The 23,435-nt window shown below is 45.8% G+C and overlaps 1 long non-coding RNA gene across 1 annotated transcript in view; it reads right to left on the reverse strand.

Annotated features, from left to right (window-relative positions):
* Positions 1-295: 295 nt before the first annotated feature.
* Positions 296-23,435, reverse strand: part of LOC144806038 (uncharacterized) — a 55,257-nt gene continuing 32,117 nt past the window's right edge. The window contains exons 2-3 of the long non-coding RNA XR_013605663.1: positions 19,017-19,123; positions 296-426 (exon numbers count right to left, since the gene is read on the reverse strand). This is a non-coding gene — a long non-coding RNA (uncharacterized LOC144806038). The remainder of the gene's footprint in view (positions 427-19,016; positions 19,124-23,435) is intronic.

The raw sequence follows: 23,435 nt of genomic DNA on the forward strand, positions 1-23,435 counted from the left end.
AGACCACCAGTGCATCAAGGCGCTGCCCTCAGTGCTCCCCGTGGGTTAACACGCAGTTCAGTAAAACCAGTATGCAACATTCATGTTTTTAGGCACAGCGAGATTAAGTGATTGGACATGGAAACAAACATCAGTCCGGGATTTGCCTCTGACAAACAAGGCAAACTGAGAAGGGGTAATGGATATTGCTAGGAGTTACCAATGCTGTGTACATCATTATGGGGCGAGCAGTGGACAAATATAAAACATCTCCTTGTATAAAATACTGCTCTCATGCTAACTTTTTCTCCCTTACCTTTCAGGCAGTAATGCGGTGGACGAAGAAGGACATCAGGTGAGGGCGCTAAATGCAACACCAGCTTATATCTGCTTTTCTTTTTGAAGATGTATTCCTTGGAAATTATTAATCCTGAATGCCTTCTCCACCTGTGATGAACAAAAGACAAGAATCCTTTTCCTTATTTTGTACGGAGAGAATCTCAATAAGATCTATAATTGTACAACTACTCTATTTGTAACCAACTTATTAGGTGCAGCGTGGAGTCAGAAACAGATTAACAAATTTACATCCATACAATTACAAATTATGGTCAGCAACGGTCTAATAAGGGCAGAGAAGCAGAAGGATAGATTGTATCTCTTATTTTATTTATCAAACACTCTATTATCTTTTTGAATTATATTAATAAAAACATCATCATATTTATTAAAACAACACAATACATCATAAAACAATTCATATTATGTAAAGAAAATATTTGTCAATACATCATAAAAAAATTCATATTGTAAGAAGAAAAATTATTATTTTTCTTCTTACAATATGAATTGTTTTATGATGTCGTGACAAATATTTTCTATATGTTTTTATTAATATAAATATACACTGAGTTTATACTAGCAGCTGTATTAAAAAGATGAATGGAACTCCATGTATCTACAGCGAGGAGGAACACCTAGATACGTGCAGATTCTGCTAACGCACATTACACAGACACAAATGAGTGTGTTCTATGCTGCAGAGCTTACAATGGCACGTGCAATATAGGCATACAGGTGAGTAGAGCTCAATGTCTGCCAAGCTTATAGTAAGGGTGTCCAGTTTACATTAAAACACATCACGTAGGTACCAATATCCTGCAACTTACCAGAAGTTCTACGTGAGAGAGGGAGGTCTCAAGGACTCCAAAATATAAACAAGAAAAAAAGCGCTCTCACGGCAGCAGGGGGGAGGGATTCACTCGCGGGAGCGATAATTGCGACCAGATGGGCCGCGCACTCCCGCGAGTGAATATCCTGACGTGCACGCGTTGCCATTGAAGGCAATGGAACGCGTGCACACGCTTGTCTGAAAAGCCTTAGTGCTCGGAAAAGGTCTTTATGCTTTGCAACGCATGCGCGTTGCGAAGGCCGAGACCTAAAAACGAGTGGAAGATTAAATGCCAGCTCTGTGTGTGCAGCCAACCGTGAAGGGATAATTAGCGCCAAAGAGAAACTATACTTTAAAAGCAAAGTGTGCAGTCAAGTGTGAAGAGACAATCATCTTACAAGCGTGAAGGCGAAAGAAGCTTTATTTAAAGATATGCAAAGCCTACGACATGTGTGGCTCAGCATGAATTAATTGTAAATGGAAGCTGAGTAAGCGTTGAATTGAAAATAAACTTTGTCTTCAGTGCGAGTTTAGCAGCGCCTGTGTTTCGAAGCCGTTAATTGAAAAGTAAACATGCAGCCAAGTCAAGTGAAGGAATCGAATTAGGCAACTCTTGTATTTCAGCTCTTGCAGTGGAGCCTGAAGGGAAGAGAGCTGTTAGTTGAAAGTAAACACTGTGTGTGTCTTAACTCGTGCAGTGGAGTCTGAAGGGAAGAGAGCTGTTAATTGAAAGTAAACACCGTGTGTGTCTTAACTCGTGCAGCGGAGCCTGAAGGGAAGAGAGCTGTTAATTGAAAGTAAACACCGTGTGTGTCTTAACTCATGCAGTGGTGCCTGAAGGGAAGAGAGCTGTTAATTGAAAGTAAACACCGTGTGTGTCTTAACTCGTGCAGCGGAGCCTGAAGGGAAGAGAGCTGTTAATTGAAAGTAAACACCGTGTGTGTCTTAACTCATGCAGTGGTGCCTGAAAGGAAGAGAGCTGTTAATTGAAAGTAAACACCGTGTGTGTCTTAACTCGTGCAGTGGAGCCAGAAGGGAAGAGAGCTGTTAATTGAAAGTAAACACCGTGTGTGTCTTAACTCGTGCAGCGGAGCCTGAAGGGAAGAGAGCTGTTAATTGGAAGTAAACACAGTGTGTGTTTTAACTCGTGCAGCGGAGCCTGAAGGGAAGAGAGCTGTTAATTGAAAGTAAACCCCGTGTGTGTCTTAACTCGTGCAGCGGAGCCTGAAGGGAAGAGAGCTGTTAATTGAAAGTAAACACCGTGTGTGTCTTAACTCGTGCAGCGGAGCCTGAAGGGAAGAGAGCTGTTAATTGAAAGTAAACACCGTGTGTGTCTTAACTCGTGCAGCGGAGCCTGAAGGGAAGAGAGCTGTTAATTGTAAGTAAACACAGTGTGTGTCTTAACTCGTGCAGCGGAGCCTGAAGGGAAGACAGCTGTTAATTGAAAGTAAACACCGTGTGTGTCTTAACTCTTGCAGCGGAGCCTGAAGGGAAGAGAGCTGTTAATTGAAAGTAAACACCATGTGTGTCTAACTCGTGCAGCCGAGCGTGAAGAGATTTAAGCTCTTAATTGAGTGTAAACACACAATCACAATAAATTTGGTACAAAGGAATATTTACCGATCTGCACATGAGAGCCCTGCGCAGTGAATGCTAGACTGGGAGAGTATTGGCAGCAATGACATCTCGTTTGTGAATAGCGTCAGTGAGATCTTGGAGCCAGGTTTTGTGATTATTGGTACAGTTTAAAGGGACAGTACACCAGGAGCCAACATGAAACTGTGAGAGCTGTTAATTGAAAGTAAACACCGTGTGTGTCTTAACTCGTGCAGCGGAGCCTGAAGGGAAGAGAGCTGTTAATTGAAAGTAAACACCGTGTGTGTCTTAACTCATGCAGTGGTGCCTGAAGGGAAGAGAGCTGTTAATTGAAAGTAAACACCGTGTGTGTCTTAACTCGTGCAGTGGAGCCAGAAGGGAAGAGAGCTGTTAATTGAAAGTAAACACCGTGTGTGTCTTAACTCGTGCAGCGGAGCCTGAAGGGAAGAGAGCTGTTAATTGGAAGTAAACACAGTGTGTGTTTTAACTCGTGCAGCGGAGCCTGAAGGGAAGAGAGCTGTTAATTGAAAGTAAACCCCGTGTGTGTCTTAACTCGTGCAGCGGAGCCTGAAGGGAAGAGAGCTGTTAATTGAAAGTAAACACCGTGTGTGTCTTAACTCGTGCAGCGGAGCCTGAAGGGAAGAGAGCTGTTAATTGAAAGTAAACACCGTGTGTGTCTTAACTCGTGCAGCGGAGCCTGAAGGGAAGAGAGCTGTTAATTGTAAGTAAACACAGTGTGTGTCTTAACTCGTGCAGCGGAGCCTGAAGGGAAGACAGCTGTTAATTGAAAGTAAACACCGTGTGTGTCTTAACTCTTGCAGCGGAGCCTGAAGGGAAGAGAGCTGTTAATTGAAAGTAAACACCATGTGTGTCTAACTCGTGCAGCCGAGCGTGAAGAGATTTAAGCTCTTAATTGAGTGTAAACACACAATCACAATAAATTTGGTACAAAGGAATATTTACCGATCTGCACATGAGAGCCCTGCGCAGTAAATGCTAGACTGGGAGAGTATTGGCAGCAATGACATCTCGTTTGTGAATAGCGTCAGTGAGATCTTGGAGCCAGGTTTTGTGATTATTGGTACAGTTTAAAGGGACAGTACACCAGGAGCCAACATGAAACTGTGAGAGCTGTTAATTGAAAGTAAACACCGTGTGTGTCTTAACTCGTGCAGCGGAGCCTGAAGGGAAGAGAGCTGTTAATTGAAAGTAAACACCGTGTGTGTCTTAACTCGTGCAGCGGAGCCTGAAGGGCAGAGAGCTGTTAATTGAAAGTAAACACCATGTGTGTCTGTGTAGGAGAGTAGGGTCTGCTATCCTATGGTCACCCCAAATTTTTGCTTTTTGCTTCACTGGTTTTCGACTACTGAGGCTGTGGGCCTGCTGATCAGACCCCCAGCCTGCTGTTCTCTCACTAAATTAATGACACATGTGCTATAGGCACATACCAATTGGAAATGGACTCCTTGTCAGCCCCTGTAGAATGCACTATAGGTGCACAGGGCATAGGGGCCACCAAGGCCTACCAGGGGCTGCAGCATATCTTTTGCCACCCCTGGCTGGTTCTTAAATTGACACAACTGGCTGATCACTCAGCTGGGGTAAGGTGGTGTAAACACCCCTTGCTTAGGTATAGTATATCTATATCCAAACCTATATCTGGACACATGTAAACCTGTGAGCCACTCCTATAGAAGGCCTCATCAATCCTGGAGGCTGAGTGCGTGGTTTTATGTGAGATGGAGCTCTAGCATGAGCTGAGCCTGTCTGCAGCTGTCGGGAACAAATCCCTAAGCTGTTTCAGGATAATGCCATACCATATACTATTAAGTGCCTTATAATCCTCGCGGTTATTTAGCAACTTTGGTTTGGCTTTATCAAAACATGTCGTGTAAGGTGTCATACGATTTGGAATACCATCCCCTCGCCAGTTCTGGCGACGGGGATGGCATTCCACCCCTCTAGAGGGGTAAGACATGTTCCTTTACTAAATGCGGTTAATTTCTCCAAAGACCTTAAGATCCACAAAATGGATGCCTCTGCCACAGACAAATGTCTGGACCCCTGCAGTTGACCGAAACTCGACCAAATGGGTCCTGGACAAAGGGTTTCCTGTCACAGGAGGGTGTCACCGCCCTCCAGACAGGAGATAGTGTATTGTAGCAGGGAGGTTTGAAAGAAACCAGACACTGCCTGGGGCGCACAAGGCTGCCCCTTGCATAATCCGGCCAAACCGGTTCTGGGGCACTCCAGCCCTCGTGCCAGGGCGGCCTGGATCAAAGGAAGGGGGTGTATCCACCCACTTCCTGGGTCCCACCCATAGGAGGGGACCTAGCAGGTAATCACGTCCCCCAGATTGGAATAAGAGTGGGAGCAGTGCCAATGCACATCAGATTTCCTGGAAGAAACATTTGAAACGAAACTCTGGACCCTTGGACCTCCATCTCAACGTGGAAGCCCGAAGAATCTCCCTTGTGGTCAAGGAGTGACCACCCTGCAGCAGCAGGCACCATCCAGCCCTCGACGTCTACTTAGTTGCAGTTCCCGCCGGAACTCGAGCGACTGAGATCAACGAGATCAAGCTTGCCTGCCTTCCAACAGCCCGATCCACAGTCCCTGCAGAGCTGAGACCCGTGGAGGCGACCGGAAGCGTGGGGCACGCCATCTTGAATTGACCACGAGATGCTGACCGTGCAGCCCACGAGTGACCCTCGAAGCTGTGCACCGGGGTTTGAGAAGCCCCCACCCTGAGCTGCTCCTGAGCCGAAGTTCAGCCCTCCACACTCGACGAGTGCTGCGTGGGGCCCTTTGGCTCTATTTGGCTCAACGCGTTGGCCCGGTCACTTGCCAGCTGGCTAGTGGTCCCTGTGCCGACGAACTACCTAAGAAGACTCGTGAATCTGGTTGCTCCAGATCCACACCAGCTCCCCTGAAAAGGAGCCCCGACTCTGACCTTCCTGGTCCGAGTGAGAAGCAATCTTCCGATCCCGCGTGGATTGCTCTTGCCAAGGCTTGTTTGCTCCAAACTTGAAGCCGACTGCACCGACGGTGAGAGCCTGCGTGGGACAGATCGTGACCTGCTCCTGGACGTCGCAGATGCCCCAGAGCCCACGTGCCAGCGGAGAGAAGCTCCTCGACGACCACCTGATTGCGCCCGACATTGCCTGGTTCCGTCCTGGTTCCACCCTGGTCACTGCTGAGTGACCCAGACTCTGTCCCCTCTGCTTTCAGGTACTCTACAACTTGAGTCCACCCTTGGACTCCACCGGACACTTCATCTTTAACCCGCCTGCAGCCCTTTCAGCTTCAAGCACCAAGAGCCTGCGTGTCAAAACCCGACGCCACTTCGACCCTGTGCACCCACTTCCTGTGGGTGAGGTAACTTTGCTCCGCCGGTGTTCCCACACTGGTGCACACCTCTAGGGTCCATGTGTTAAGTTTTGTTCCTCTAGGTTCAGCGGAAGTGTCCTTAAACTTTAACTCTATGACTTTTACGCACCATTGGTTAACATTGGTGCATGCGTGCGCTTTCCGCACATCTCCCGAATCCCGAGGGCCATTCCCGACTTCAGCATTGCTTGTCCTGACTGCTCCCAGCGATTCCCTAGGCCCTAGGCCTAACCACTGTTCGAGTGGCCTCTCTTATACCACTTGTTTAGTATATGGTTTGAGTGGCCACCCGCCCTCATCCATAATTGTGCAACTTGTATGTTTAAACAGTGCTTTTTGATTTAACGCTTGTGCCCCTTTATTCATAAAGAATACTGGGGATTGTTTTTAGTAATAAACACATATATTTTTATAATATATACTTGTGTGGTGTCCTTTCATTTGGTATTACAGGATTGTATGTGGTAAAACAGCTCGCTTAACACGACCTCTTAAGTTAAGCCTTTAGGCTGCTTAGTCCATGCTACCCCTAGGATAGCTTGTCTAATAAGGTTGACTTACAACCAGACACCATAAGGGATTGTTTGGTCAGGTAGTAGGTGGTTCCAGAATTGGAAACATCCCCTACCAGGCCAACTTCTCACATTGGTGAGCAGCGGTGCGGATTTGAGCTTGCTGTTGTTTTACCATTGCAATCTTTATATCAAATTGAAAGATCACATCAAGTACCTCTAGGTACATATAAATCAAAAGCTTAGCATATTAAGTTCTACTGAACTTAGTAGTTGTAGGTTGAAGGGATTAGCACACCCTGACTACAACTAACTAGCAAGGTACAGTAGGAAAACACTTAGTGTAGGTAAGTGCACCACTTACACCTCACTAGTAACCATGTCTGACACAGGAAAAGCCTCAGGGTCTACTCCTGTGACAGTTGACCCTACCCAGGCAACTTTTGATTATGACAAACTAACCCGCAGAGACTTGATTGCCTTGTGCAAAGCAAGAGGGTTAAAAAGGGGCAGAAGCCCCACCTGCCTAATCCTGGTAGAAATCCTAGAACAGGATGACTTAGACAAGGCAAAGGCAGCTTCCCTAGACACAGGAAGTGGAGGGAACCCCCCTGAAACTGATCCCCCTCAGGAGGAGGAGGATGATGATGACTTAGATGAGGACTCAGATGTTGAGGACTTAGGAGTTCAGGATCAGGGTAGCCAGGTTCCAGTTGCCAGGCTTAGCCAGGCCAACTTGGACCTACTGGGGAATAGAGAGGGCCAGCACCTCCCCAGAACCCAACATGTTATTCTCCCAGGCAACAGAAGAGTGAGATCTCCCTCAGGGGACTCTCATGTTTCTAGTGCCTCCAGAGAATCACAGAGAGGCATGAATGCTTCTCAAAAGCTAGAACATAGGGCCAGAATGAGGGCTGTCAAACTCCAGATAGAGAGGGAGGAGGTAGCCTTGGCTCAAGCTAGACTTGCCTTGGCAAGAGAGCAGAAATTAAGTGGCTTAGATGTCACTGGTGGCAGCAATTTTCCAAGAGAAAAAGACAGGGCCTATGATAATAGAAACCTGACCAAAATTGTGCCCCCCTTTAAAGAAGGGGATGACATCCACAAATGGATGACTGCTCTTGAGAGAGCCTGCATGGTACAGCAGGTTCCTGAGAATCAGTGGGCTGCAATTTTGTGGTACTCCTTTTCTGAGAAAGGGAGGGACAGGCTCCTCACAGTTAGACCTGAGGATGCCAAAAACTACTCTGTTTTGAAGAGTGCTCTTATTGAAGGGTATGGCCTAACCACTGAGCAATACAGGTTGTTGTTCAGAGACACCCAAAAAGCACAGACTCAAGACTGGACTGATTTTGTGGAGTGTGCCACTAAGGCTTTGGAGGGTTGGTTGCAGGGAAGTAAAGTTTCAGACTATACAGGATTGTACAATCTTATGATGAGAGAACAGATCCTTAATAACTGTACAAACCAGCTGTTGCATCAATACCTTATTGACTCTGATCTGACCTCTCCCCAAGAATTGGGAAAGAAGGCAGACAAATGGGTCAGAACAAGGATTAAGCAGAAACCCCAGAACCAAGGTGGTGACCAGAAGAAAACAGACCAGAAGGGTGGTAACCAGAATCAGAAAGATAAAGAAAAAGACCAGAAGTCTTCAGGCCCCCAAACTAATAGTAAGGAGGGTGGTTCCCAAAATGGTAACAAGAAGAAGAAGAACAAAGGTCCAAAGACACCTTGGTGCAATACCTGCAAATCAGTTTCACACTGGGGCAGTGAGTGCACCAAGGCAAATCCAGTTCCCACCACTACAGCTCCTAAAGCAACTGCAACCCCAAGTACAGTAAGCAGTGGTGGAACACAGTCCAAGGGTGTAGCTGGGTTGACCCTGGGTATTGAAGTAGGATCTGGCCTAGTCAGAATCCCTACACAGGCAGTTCTCCTGTATGATGTGGACATTGAGTTGCCCACTGCAGTAAGCCCCACTAACCTGGGCAAATACAGGCAGACTCCCTTAATTAATGAGAAACTGGCTCAAGCGTACAGGGACACATGTGCCAGTGTCACAATGGTGACACCTGACTTTGTGGACCCTGGACAGATTGTACTAGGTGAGAGCTACCTAGTGACCAACGCCAGCAACTCCACTACCTCCCATAGTGTGGCAGTTGTGAACTTCTCCTGGGGAGGGGTTGATGGCCTAAAGAAGGTTGTGGTGAGTGCAGACCTACCAGTAGACTGTCTGTTAGGCAATGACCTTGAAAGCTCAGCATGGTCAGAAGTGGAGTACAGGACTCATGCAGAAATGCTAGGGATTTCAGAGCATGTCCTTGCCATGACAAGGGCTCAGGCTAAGAAGTGCCTTCCTGAACCAGTGGTGGATCTTGAAACAATAGACCAGCCACAACCCAAGAGAAGGAGCAAGAGAGGAAAGGCCCAGCCTTCCACCTTGCCCCAGGTTGAGGATCAAGTTTCAGAGGAAACTGATTCTGCAGTCCAAGAGGAGACTGTCTCTGAGGAGCTTGAACCTGACCAGGTTGAGTTTCTGGGGACAGGGGGACCCTCAAGGGCAGACCTGAGGCAGGCTCAATTAGATTGCCCTTCCCTTGAACCCCTCAGACAGCAGGCTGCTGCTGAGGCTGCTGGGGATGCCAAAGGTACCCATACTGTGTATTGGGATGATGGACTCCTTTACTCAGAGGCTAGAGACCCCAAGCCTGGCATGACCAGGAGGTTGGTCATACCTCTGCAGTTTAGGGGGTTCCTTCTTACCTTGGCCCATGATATTCCCCTTGCAGGACACTTAGGCCAGAACAAGACGTGGGACAGGCTTGTTTCACACTTTCACTGGCCTCACATGTCAGAGGATGTCAAGGAGTTTTGTCGCTCCTGTGTCACTTGCCAAGCCAGTGGTAAGTCAGGTGGCACAACAAAGGCCCCCCTAATACCACTACCTGTGGTGGGGGTCCCCTTTGAAAGAGTTGGAATTGATATTGTGGGTCCAATGGACCCCCAAACAGCATCTGGGAACAGATTCATACTGGTGGTAGTGGATCATGCCACCAGGTATCCAGAGGCTATTCCCCTAAGGACCACCACAGCACCTGTGGTGGCAAAAGCCCTCATTGCAGTTTTCTCAAGAGTGGGCTTTCCAAAGGAGGTGTTATCAGATAGGGGCACCAATTTTATGTCCAGCTATCTGAAAGCAATGTGGAAGGAATGTGGAGTAAACTATAAGTTTACCACCCCATATCATCCACAATGCAATGGGCTTGTGGAGAGATTTAACAAGACCCTTAAAGGCATGATAAAAGGATTACCAGAGAAGCTCAGGCGGAAATGGGACATTCTTTTACCCTGCCTGCTCTTTGCTTACAGAGAGGTCCCACAGAAGGGGGTTGGCTACAGCCCTTTTGAACTTTTGTTTGGCCACCCTGTGAGAGGTCCATTGTGTTTGGTGAAGGAAGGATGGGAGTTACCTCTCAAAAAGCCCAAACTAGACATAGTGGACTATGTACTTGGTCTCCGCTCCAGGATGGCTGAGTACATGGAAAGAGCATCCAAAAACCTGGAGGCCAGCCAAGAATTACAGAAAGCTTGGCATGACCAAAAGGCTGTGCTGGTAGAGTTCCAACCAGGACAGAAGGTATGGGTACTGGAGCCAGTGGCTCCAGCAGCACTCCAAGACAAATGGAGTGGACCCTATCCTATTATTGAGAAGAAGGGGGAAGTCACCTACTTGGTAGACTTTGGAACACCCAGGAGCCCTCACAGGGTAATCCATGTGAATCGCTTGAAAGCATTTGTGGACAGGGAGGACATGAGCTTGCTCATGGCCACAGATGGGGAACAGGAGGAAGAAAGTGACCCTCTCCCAGACCTGCTTTCTCAGAACCCTGATGATGGTTCAGTTGATGGAGTAGCCTTGGCAGGCAGCCTCACTGACCAGCAACAGATGGACTGCAGACAAGTTTTGCAGGCTCACAGGCAAATGTTTTCACTCACACCCAGCCAGACTGACTGGTGTACCCATGTTGTGGACACTGGTGACAGCCTGCCTGTCAAGAATAAGATCTACAGGCAACCTGATCATGTCAGGGATTGCATCAAGGCTGAGGTGCAAAAGATGTTGGAGCTTGGAGTGATTGAGCCATCAGAGAGCCCATGGGCCAGCCCAGTAGTCCTGGTGCCAAAACCTCATACCCAAGATGGAAAGAGAGAAATGAGGTTTTGCGTGGATTACAGGGGTCTCAATGCTGTCACTAGGACAGATGCTCACCCCATTCCAAGAGCAGATGAGCTCATTGACAGATTGGCTTCTTCCAAGTTTCTGAGCACATTTGATCTGACAGCTGGCTACTGGCAAATCAGACTAGCTGAGGAGTCAAAAGCCAAAACAGCATTCTCTACCCCTAGTGGACATTATCAGTTTGTGGTAATGCCCTTTGGTTTGAAGAATGCACCTGCCACTTTCCAAAGGTTGGTGAACCAAGTCCTTACTGGGTTGGATGACTTTTGTGCAGCTTATCTAGATGATATTGCTGTCTTTAGCTCCACCTGGGAGGATCACCTGATCCACCTGAAGAAAGTTTTGGAGGCCCTGCAAAAGGCAGGCCTAACTATCAAGGCCACAAAGTGCCAGATAGGGCAGAGTAAGGTTGTATACCTGGGCCACCTAGTAGGTGGAGGCCAGGTTCAGCCACTGGAAAGCAAAATCCAGGCCATACAGGACTGGGCTCCTCCAGTTACCCAGACACAAGTCAGAGCCTTCTTGGGCCTGACTGGGTATTACAGGAAGTTTGTGAAGAACTATGGGTCTATAGTGACACCATTAAATGACTTGACATCCAAGAAGATGCCAAAAAAGGTTCAGTGGACAGTTAGCTGTCAGAAGGCATTTGAAGACCTGAAGAAGTCCATGTGCTCTGCACCTATCCTAAAGAGTCCTGACTACTCCAAACAGTTCATTGTTCAGACAGATGCTTCTGAGTTGGGGGTGGGAGCTGTGCTCTCACAACTTAATCAAGATGGTCAAGACCAGCCTATTGCTTTCATTAGCAGGAGGCTGACTCCCAGAGAGAAAAGTTGGTCAGCCATTGAGAGGGAGGCCTTTGCTGTGGTTTGGGCATTAAAGAAGTTGAGGTCCTACTTGTTTGGAACTCACTTCCTGGTGCAGACAGACCATAAGCCCCTCTTATGGCTTAATCAGATGAAGGGTGAAAATCCCAAACTGCTCAGGTGGTCCATTTCCCTACAGGGGATGGACTTTACAGTGGAGCACCGCCCAGGGACTGACCATGGTAATGCAGATGGTCTCTCCAGGTACTTCCACTTAGAACATGAAGACTTATCTGGTCAAGGTTAGTTTAATGTCCCTGCGTTTGGGGGGGGGTTGTGTAGGAGAGTAGGGTCTGCTATCCTATGGTCACCCCAAATTTTTGCTTTTTGCTTCACTGGTTTTCGACTACTGAGGCTGTGGGCCTGCTGATCAGACCCCCAGCCTGCTGTTCTCTCACTAAATTAATGACACATGTGCTATAGGCACATACCAATTGGAAATGGACTCCTTGTCAGCCCCTGTAGAATGCACTATAGGTGCACAGGGCATAGGGGCCACCAAGGCCTACCAGGGGCTGCAGCATATCTTTTGCCACCCCTGGCTGGTTCTTAAATTGACACAACTGGCTGATCACTCAGCTGGGGTAAGGTGGTGTAAACACCCCTTGCTTAGGTATAGTATATCTATATCCAAACCTATATCTGGACACATGTAAACCTGTGAGCCACTCCTATAGAAGGCCTCATCAATCCTGGAGGCTGAGTGCATGGTTTTATGTGAGATGGAGCTCTAGCATGAGCTGAGCCTGTCTGCAGCTGTCGGGAACAAATCCCTAAGCTGTTTCAGGATAATGCCATACCATATACTATTAAGTGCCTTATAATCCTCGCGGTTATTTAGCAACTTTGGTTTGGCTTTATCAAAACATGTTGTGTAAGGTGTCATACGATTTGGAATACCATCCCCTCGCCAGTTCTGGCGACGGGGATGGCATTCCACCCCTCTAGAGGGGTAAGACATGTTCCTTTACTAAATGCGGTTAATTTCTCCAAAGACCTTAAGATCCACAAAATGGATGCCTCTGCCACAGACAAATGTCTGGACCCCTGCAGTTGACCGAAACTCGACCAAATGGGTCCTGGACAAAGGGTTTCCTGTCACAGGAGGGTGTCACCGCCCTCCAGACAGGAGATAGTGTATTGTAGCAGGGAGGTTTGAAAGAAACCAGACACTGCCTGGGGCGCACAAGGCTGCCCCTTGCATAATCCGGCCAAACCGGTTCTGGGGCACTCCAGCCCTCGTGCCAGGGCGGCCTGGATCAAAGGAAGGGGGTGTATCCACCCACTTCCTGGGTCCCACCCATAGGAGGGGACCTAGCAGGTAATCACGCCCCCCAGATTGGAATAAGAGTGGGAGCAGTGCCAATGCACATCAGATTTCCTGGAAGAAACATTTGAAACGAAACTCTGGACCCTTGGACCTCCATCTCAACGTGGAAGCCCGAAGAATCTCCCTTGTGGTCAAGGAGTGACCACCCTGCAGCAGCAGGCACCATCCAGCCCTCGACGTCTACTTAGTTGCAGTTCCCGCCGGAACTCGAGCGACTGAGATCGACAAGATCAAGCTTGCCTGCCTTCCAACAGCCCGATCCACAGTCCCTGCAGAGCTGAGACCCGTGGAGGCGACCGGAAGCGTGGGGCACGCCATCTTGAATTGACCACGAGACGCTGACCGTGCAGCCCACGAGTGACCCTCGAAGCTGTGCACCGGGGTTTGAGAAGCCCCCACCCTGAGCTGCTCCTGAGCCAAAGTTCAGCCCTCCACACTCGACGAGTGCTGCGTGGGGCCCTTTGGCTCTATTTGGCTCAACGCGTTGGCCCGGTCACTTGCCAGCTGGCTAGTGGTCCCTGTGCCGACGAACTACCTAAGAAGACTTGTGAATCTGGTTGCTCCAGATCCACACCAGCTCCCCTGAAAAGGAGCCCCGACTCTGACCTTCCTGGTCCGAGTGAGAAGCAATCTTCCGATCCCGCGTGGATTGCTCTTGCCAAGGCTTGTTTGCTCCAAACTTGAAGCCGACTGCACCGACGGTGAGAGCCTGCGTGGGACAGATCGTGACCTGCTCCTGGATGTCGCAGATGCCCCAGAGCCCACGTGCCAGCGGAGAGAAGCTCCTCGACGACCACCTGATTGCGCCCGACATTGCCTGGTTCCGTCCTGGTTCCACCCTGGTCACTGCTGAGTGACCCAGACTCTGTCCCCTCTGCTTTCAGGTACTCTACAACTTGAGTCCACCCTTGGACTCCACCGGACACTTCATCTTTAACCCGCCTGCAGCCCTTTCAGCTTCAAGCACCAAGAGCCTGCGTGTCAAAACCCGACGCCACTTCGACCCTGTGCACCCACTTCCTGTGGGTGAGGTAACTTTGCTCCGCCGGTATTCCCACACTGGTGCACACCTCTAGGGTCCATGTGTTAAGTTTTGTTCCTCTAGGTTCAGCGGAAGTGTCCTTAAACTTTAACTCTATGACTTTTACGCACCATTGGTTAACATTGGTGCATGCGTGCGCTTTCCGCACATCTCCCGAATCCCGAGGGCCATTCCCGACTTCAGCATTGCTTGTCCTGACTGCTCCCAGCGATTCCCTAGGCCCTAGGCCTAACCACTGTTCGAGTGGCCTCTCTTATACCACTTGTTTAGTATATGGTTTGAGTGGCCACCCGCCCTCATCCATAATTGTGCAACTTGTATGTTTAAACAGTGCTTTTTGATTTAACGCTTGTGCCCCTTTATTCATAAAGAATACTGGGGATTGTTTTTAGTAATAAACACATATATTTTTATAATATATACTTGTGTGGTGTCCTTTCATTTGGTATTACAGGATTGTATGTGGTAAAACAGCTCGCTTAACACGACCTCTTAAGTTAAGCCTTTAGGCTGCTTAGTCCATGCTACCCCTAGGATAGCTTGTCTAATAAGGTTGACTTACAACCAGACACCATAAGGGATTGTTTGGTCAGGTAGTAGGTGGTTCCAGAATTGGAAACATCCCCTACCAGGCCAACTTCTCACAGTCTTAACTCGTGCAGCGGAGCCTGAAGGGAAGAGAGCTGTTAATTGAAAGTAAACACCGTGTGTGTCTTAACTCGTGCAGCGGAGCCTGAAGGGAAGAGAGCTGTTAATTGTAAGTAAACACCGTGTGTGTCTTAACTCTTGCAGCGGAGCCTGAAGGGAAGAGAGCTGTTAATTGAAAGTAAACACCATGTGTGTCTAACTCGTGCAGCCGAGCGTGAAGAGATTTAAGCTCTTAATTGAGTGTAAACACACAATCACAATAAATTTGGTACAAAGGAATATTTACCGATCTGCACATGAGAGCCCTGCGCAGTGAATGCTAGACTGGGAGAGTATTGGCAGCAATGACATCTTGTTTGTGAATAGCGTCAGTGAGATCTTGGAGCCAGGTTTTGTGATTATTGGTACAGTTTAAAGGGACAGTACACCAGGAGCCAACATGAAACTGTGATTATTGGTTTATTAGTTTAAAAGAACAATACACCACATAACTGTAACCAACAATATATAACAACTACTTGAAGGAACTGTTATTCAATAAGGCAACGGTGACTACTTTAAATATTTTATTTTATTATGTTCACTTTAACAACCTTGTATATATTTATGTATATATACCGACAGCGATATATTACCTACTGGCGGTCGCCAGTAGGTAGTTATAGTTAGGATCTACTTTCCATAGGAAATCCGCAACATTCTATTGGGAATAATTTTGGTGCCGGTGGACGAATCTTCGCGAATTTCTCAAAGAAGATGGCCGCTCCGCTCTGCTCCTTCCCTGAAAGTTTAGGGGGGATTCGTCAAGCGGGGGCCGAGATAAAAGGGGGGTCCCAAAACGTGTTTTCCCCATGTTAATTTCCATAGGGCAGTTGAACTCACTTTTAGCCCGAACGGCTGAATGGATTTCCACCAAACTTGGCAAAATTGTAGGGACTGGTAGCCCGATGTGCCTTTGCTATGTCTCAAGATATGTGCTTCAGTGGATTTTGAGTAATTTAGGTTAAAAAAATATATATATCTATAAGCGCGCCCCGGTACGCGCACCGGGGAGCGTACCAGCGCGCTACACGAGTACGCGAGCGGAAAGCTGATTGGCTCTCGGGTGTCTGTCAACATTCCAAACAGTCCGGAGCGGCCGCCATCTTGTGTCTCGGTAGGATCGAGACACAAGAGGTGGCAAAAACAAAGGGGGAAATGACCAAAAGGGGGCAGGGTAGACCCCCCCTGACCCCCTAGGTTTGCTGTGGGGGCCATAAAAGGGCCCCGTGGGGCAAAAAAAAATATATATTTTTTTCGATTTCCGCGGGGGGAGGGCCCGGTACGCGCACCGGGGAGCGTACCGGGGAGCGTACCCTGGAGATAAAAAGAATGACAGAGTTTTTAAAAAATGTAGCATTTTTTTATAAATTGGAGGTAGTTCTAAAAAGAACTGTTTTTTTATTCTTTTTGTTGTTTTATTTTTATTTTTCAAAAATGTTTACTTTTTTTTGCTTTTCTGAACAGTTTTATATTTTTTTGCATTTTTTATGGGGAGAAACAAAAAACAGGGAATTGTAAACGGCTCAACTGGAGCAAAAAAAAACAGGAAAAATTATGGTTTTTTCGGGCACTTGTGGTTATCACCAGCACAGATGATAAGTTTTATACTTTGCTCACCATAGCAAATTGTCTTTCCACAAAATTTGCAAACGATTTTAAAATCGGCAAACTTGGGTTGAATGGTTGGCATCATCTCTCTTGCCTCTGGACCCGATGGAGTGGGTTGGTTTCTTTGGGAGGTGCTCGGTGAAGATTGAGGAGGGTTCCTGGCCATTCCTCGGACCTCTGCCCTAGCATAGTTGTTAGGGTGCCGGCGTTGCATGTGCCGAATCATGGTGTTATTGCCAAACGAATATTTTTTGTTAGGGTTCCCCCTTGAAAGTTCAGTGCCACAGATTAGGCAAGTAACCCTTGGCGCATTTACTTTTTTCTGGTCCTTTGGGATAGAAAAAAAAACTCCCAAACAATGTGCTGCTTTGGCCTATATGGGGTATTATCTTCTGGCAGGAAGCTCCTCCTCCTCTCCTCCTCCTCCTCCTCCTCCTCTTCTTCATCTCCACCACTGTGGTGTTGTGGAGGTCCTCTTGGTGGTGGTGGTGGTGGTGGCTGAGATGCTCCTGCTGCTGCTACAACTGAAGCCATTTTAAAGTACAAATAGGCAATAGCTCTCCAAACAGGTCTTCCTCAGTCAAAGGACAAAGTGAGAAGAAGGAAAAAAGGTGGGGGCTTTCATCATTTGGAAACCAAAACTGTTCTGAACCAATGAAAAGTGTTATTTTCAGGTCACATGACCCGACGCGCTTACGCTACGTCATCGCGCCCCGGGGCGTGCCCGGCGGCGCTTACGTTGCGCGATAGTATGCGCTCGGGTGCTTCCGGGTGCGCTTACGCAGTGCGTCATATGACGCATCACGCGGCTACACGATACGTCACGATGTTGTTTTCGTTCGCGGCAATATCGCTAACGGGACGCTCACCAGTACGCGCCCCGGGGCGCGCCGTAACACAGCGCTTACCGGTGAGCGCATCGGTACGTGCCCCGGGAGCGCTCCGGGGCAAAAATAAATAAATAAATAAACATAAAAAAAATACTATTACATAATTATACAATATAAAAAATATTACTTTTCATACCTATAGAGATTTGCTATTAAAAAAACCTTTGAAATTCACTGAAAAAAACATAGGTTTCACACCAGTTATAGTTAGGAATTAGCATTTAAAAAACCTATTAAATTCACTGAAAAAACCATAGGTTTCACACCTGTTATAGTTAGCTGGATATTTTACTGGCATAAAACCATTGAAATTCCCACGTTATAGTTAGTTGGACTCACTATAACTTGCGCGTGCAATGCACTGCTGATGACGTCACATATTACATCACTCATGACATGGTCAGTGACATCACTCATGACATCACTGATGACACCATTCTTGTGACGGAGTGACAGACCTTGTTAAAAAAATGGAGATACCCATACCAGTTACAACAACCAATTCAGTAATTCCACCATCGATATACACATTCACTCATTCACCAACAGTTCTATATAGTCACTCATACATATACTCACTCATCATATGTAGTGATACACCTATACATCCTGTTACACACCGACAGGCATCCAAAAGTTACTCACACACATACTCACACATGCAAATAAACTATTGAACATCCATTTATTTGCATATACAGCTATACACACACTACCACCTTACTTCTAAGGAAACTTACACATACTTACTCTCTTAAACAATCACTTATAGAAACACATACTTATTTAAACAGGAACTCTTACAATCTCTTACTCTCACATATACTCACTTATATACATCAATATTCACATATACTAGATTAAAACATATGTAGTTACTGATAAAGACACTAGTGAGACAGTCATTCACTCACTAACACACACATATACACACTCATCCACCCATACAGTCCTGCACATATGTTATCTTCAAAACTCATACAGAGAGTCAGTCATTCATGCATCTATGTGCTAAGTAATACCCCCACCAAACCATACAGACACTCATACTGATACTAAAAAAAACATCTAATAACCCATATACATACACATGTAGCTACTCACTAACCCATGCAGCCACTTATACAGAAAGTGAAACACTGATACATATATTTAAATATTTAAACATTAATCACTAAAATTTATTTTTCAGAAAGACACACATTCACTGGATGGTGTCATCAGTGATGTCATGAGTGATGTCACTGACCATGTCATGAGTGATGTAATATGTGACGTCATCAGCAGTGCATTGCACGCGCAAGTTATAGTGAGTCCAACTAACTATAACGTGGGAATTTCAATGGTTTTATGCCAGTAAAATTTCCAGCTAACTATAACTGGGGTGAAACCTATGGTTTTTTCAGTGAATATACATATATATTAATACAGTTCAAGCAAGTATTATAAAATAATTAGAGCCCTTAACTCTTAAATTTTGGTGTGCCTGCCAGCATGGATTCATCATCTGTGACAGCTCCACCAACATTTTTACAAAACTCTGGGGAACCCATAATGCCCTGGGAGGTTTGGATTGAGTCTTTTGAGACCTATCTAGAGGCAATAGGTGACGAAGATTTTGTATCATCCTGCAAAGTAGCACTGTTAAAGCACAATTTAGGGGTTGAGGGTAGAAAGGTGTTAAAAACATTACCTGTCCGGGTTAGAGCAGATTCCACCAACCAAGCAGATGAAGAATCTAATGAAAGTGAGGGAACAGGAACTAGCAATTTTGATGAATATGTAGAGATAGTAAAAGCTCTAGAAGAGAATTTTGGTAAAAAAATCAACATTGTAGTTAAAAGACACAAGTTTTTCTCTAGAGCACAACAATCTGGAGAATCAGTTGAGCAGTATATATCGGTACTTAGAAGACTTGCATCAATATGCAAATTTAAAGATCTAACAGAAGATATAATAAGAGCTCAATTTATTAATAGAACGAATAATACCAAAATACAGGAAAAACTCTTAGACATAACAGATCCCTCTTTAAAAAAATCCATAGAGGTAGCAAAAAGCCTGGAGAACACTTCTAAGTATGTTAAGGAACTCAATTCAAATCAAGTTAAAGATAAGGGGGATCAGACCAAAGTGGGTGCTATTGAAAAGAAAAAAAATAGCAAGCAGGCAAGTGACAAATTTGTTAAAAGTGCGCCTCAAATTAATAAGAACACCCAACCTAGATATAATAACGCTTGTTATAGATGTGGTAGCACCAGGCATACAGCTGATTCTGATAAGTGTATAGCACTCAAAGAGAAGTGTTACAAGTGTAAACGAATTGGGCATTTTGCCCGCATGTGCAAAACCAGTATATCCAACAAAGGGAGGCGTACTGTATATGCCATACAAGAGGACAGTGAAGAGGAGTTCTCTGATGAAAGAGAAATGGTAGAAGTGTGTGTGATCTATGATGATGAAATTAATGAAATTCGTGAAGGATACAACCCTCCTAAGTGTATGCTGGACATCAATGGTACTAAAATCCTAGTGTGGGTGGATTCGTGCTCTCCATACACGATCATAGACTAGGATGCATGGATAAAAATTGGTAAATGCAAGCTGAATTCCCCAGACATTGAACCTGTGGGTTGTTGCGGGGTCAAGTTACCTTGGATAGGTTTTTTTTAATTGCAAACTATCTCACAAGAATATGGAAGCAACTAGCAAAGTCTAGGTAGTAGAAAAGGGAAGAACCTTGCTAGGGTGGCACGAACAAAAAATGTTAGGGAAGAAATTGGATCCGAATCATCCTGATCAAGTGCTAGTAACAGAGAATTCAGAGAAGGACAAGTGAAGTTTAAAATATCCTAGGTTATTTAGAAGTGAACTAGGGTGCTTAACCAAATTTGAGCATCGCATTGCCCTTAAACTAAATTACATTCCATGTGTGCACAAGGCAAGGAATGTCCTGTTTGCACTGAGCGAAAAATTAAAGAAGGCACAATTGATTGAACCAATCGAATCATCAGAGTGGCTTAGTCCCATAGTTTTAGCATGCAAATCGGTTGGAAATTTGCGCATGTGCATCGACTTAAGAGACCTCAATCGTAACATCTTAGTCGATCGCTATCCTCTGCCACATATTAATGAGATGGTGTCCTCAGTTACCAATGCAGCATATTTTTCTTTAATAGACCTCTCGAGTGCATATCACCAAGTGCGTCTACACCCTGCATCGAAGCACCTTACATCGTTCATAACACCAGAGGGGGCGTTCAGATTTGTGCGGATGCCATTCGGACTGGCGTCTGCCTCTGCTGTATTCCAGAGAGTAATGTGCAAAATATTGGAGAAATCACACAAAGTCCTGGTATTTCAAGATGATGTGTTGGTGTGGGGTGAGAACAAGGAGGAACATGACATGATTTTAGATCAAACGCTTAACAAATTGCAGAATGCAGGATTAACAGTAGTAATGGAGAAGTGCAAGTTTGGAGTCGAAGAAATTGAATATTTAGGGCACACGTTATCAAAAACAAGAGTTCAACCAAAGAAAAAATTATTGAATGCCATTGCTAATGCACCGTCTCCCCAAGACAAGGAACAAACATGCTCGTTTCCTGGGTTGGCGGAATTTTATTTGAAATTTGTTCAGCATTTTGCTGATAAAGTATATGTCCTAAGAGTGTTAATGAAAAAAGGGAATACATTTGCATGGGCGGACAAGTGTCAGAAAGCATTTGAAATGATAAAGGAACAGATTTTGAAGGCTGTGGCTTTAAGACCCTTTAATCCATTAGATCCTAGCATTGTAGTAGTGGATGCAAGCGCGTATGGTTTGGGGGCAATACTTATGCAGAAATACCTGGGTCAAGAACGGGTAGTGGCATTTGCGTCACGTACATTGAAGGGTGCAGAGTCAGCATATTCAGTCATCGAAAAGGAAGCCCTTACATCTTGGTGGGGCGTTGATCACTTCAAGAATTACGTTTGGAGAATGCATTTCAAGGTCAGATCGGACCACAGACCGCTCATTGATATTTTTACAACTAAGGGCGCAGGGAAGGCCACACCCAGGATAGCCAAGTGTTTGTATAGTCTACAAGGATATGATTTTACTTTGAATTATGTGTCAGGTATATGCAACATTAATGCTGATTGTCTGTCAAGGCTACTGTTACAGTGTGTAGGTGATGATGATGATACTGGCGATGAGTATGTGCTGGCCAGTATCTCTGAGTCATGCAATGGAGTCATCACGGAAAGTAAGTGGAAGGCTGCAGTGGAGGAGGATGCCATTCTAGTGGAACTCATGCAACATCTTAGTGTGCCTACTAATTCCAGTGTGGATTTGAGAAACAAAATGGGCGAATATTGGATGGTTTGGTCAGATTATCTGTTGAAGACAAAATTATCCGCAGAGATGGTAGATTGGTAGTACTAAGCGGTTTACGTGCCAGAATACTTGAGTTGTTGCATGAAGGGCATAATGGAATGTCGTGGATGAAGAGAAGAGCAAGGATGACATTTCGGTGGCCGGGTTTGGACAAGGATGTAGAGGGATGCGTACTGGATTGCCTGGAGTGCTTGTGTAGCGACAAGTCCCATCGGGTTGAGGAGTCTCCTATTGTTCCTACCAAATTTCCTGATAAACCGTGGGAAAGAGTAGCAATGGATATTTGTGGGCCATTTAGTTCAAAAGGTATAATGAATACGTTTGCACTTGTGATGATAGATAATCACTCTAAATGGCCTGAGGTGGCTTTTTCTGAGGAGATTAAGGCGTTTAATGTTATTGAATTTTGCGATCAAATTTTCCGCTGAGAAGGGTGTCCAAACACACTTGTCACTGATAATGGACCACAATTCACGGCAGAAGTGTTTGAAAGGTATTTATCCAAGATGGGTATCGTACACCACACCACAGCAGTCTACAATCCTAGGGAGAATGGTTTAGTCGAGAGGTTTAACCAAGTGTTGAAGGATTGTGTTCAGCTTTGTGTGAGCAGTGGGGGTGATTGCAGGGAAGCCGTGAAGGAGATGTTATGGAGCTATAGGTCTAGACCCCATTTTGTCACCAAGGAAACTCCTTTCATGCTTTTAAAGGGAAGGCAGGCAGGTACCGGAGTGTCTCCAGCGTGGATGCTTAAAGGAAGTACATATTGCCTAGACAAGAAGGGTTTGATGGACAGGGTTCGTGAACATCAAGACAAATACACTAAGAGACATAATGACAAATTAAAAAGGGAAAGAAGAGAGTTCGCTGTTGGTGGGTAAGAACTAAGGTATTCACCACCCATGGGTCTCTAATGTCAAAGTGGTCAAAACCTAAAAGCATTGTCAGGATGAAGGGAAGTAATGTATGGTTGTTGGATGGAAAGAAATGGAATGTTCGTAGTGTCACATTGTGCAATTCTGCAGAGAGACCTATTTTGATAGGAAAACCAGAAGTCACAACATCAAGTGGGAACAATGAAAAAGTGCCTGCAATAAACAGTTTATTTTTATTTTTATTTTTTATAATTATTTTATATTTATATATATATATATAATATATAATAAAAAATAAATTGTTTATTACATTTAAGAAGGGGAGATGTGTTGTATCCCAGCCTCCATATTGTGGATGTTACCTAGTGATGGTTACCATGTCATCTTAGAATGTTCTGAGGAGCTGCTCAGAGGATGAAGGCAGTTGATGCAGATGCAGACATGCCTAGGGGCTGCTCTATGTAATTTAAATAAATACTTATTCATCCAAATCTACAATTCTACTTTGTAATACCCCTTACGCAGAATAGCAACCTAACGCAAGACATCAAGAAATGCAATGAATGGATCACTACGTGCACCGACACCCTGGACCCCCTCAAGCATAGCAGCAACCTAACAAAATACATCAGGAACTGCAATGCATGGAACACCACGCGCACCAACACCCTGGACCCCCCAAGCACAGCAGCAACCTAACGGAATACCTAAGAACTTCAATGAATGGATCACCACCTGCACCGACAACCTAGACCCCCTCAAGCACAGCAGCAACCTAACGTAATACATCAAGAACTGCAATGAATGGATCACTACGTGCACCGACACCCTGGACCCCCCAAGCACAGCAGCAACC

This window comes from Lissotriton helveticus (assembly GCF_964261635.1).
Source record: "Lissotriton helveticus chromosome 1_1 unlocalized genomic scaffold, aLisHel1.1 SUPER_1_unloc_40, whole genome shotgun sequence".
NCBI lineage: Eukaryota > Metazoa > Chordata > Amphibia > Caudata > Salamandridae > Lissotriton > Lissotriton helveticus.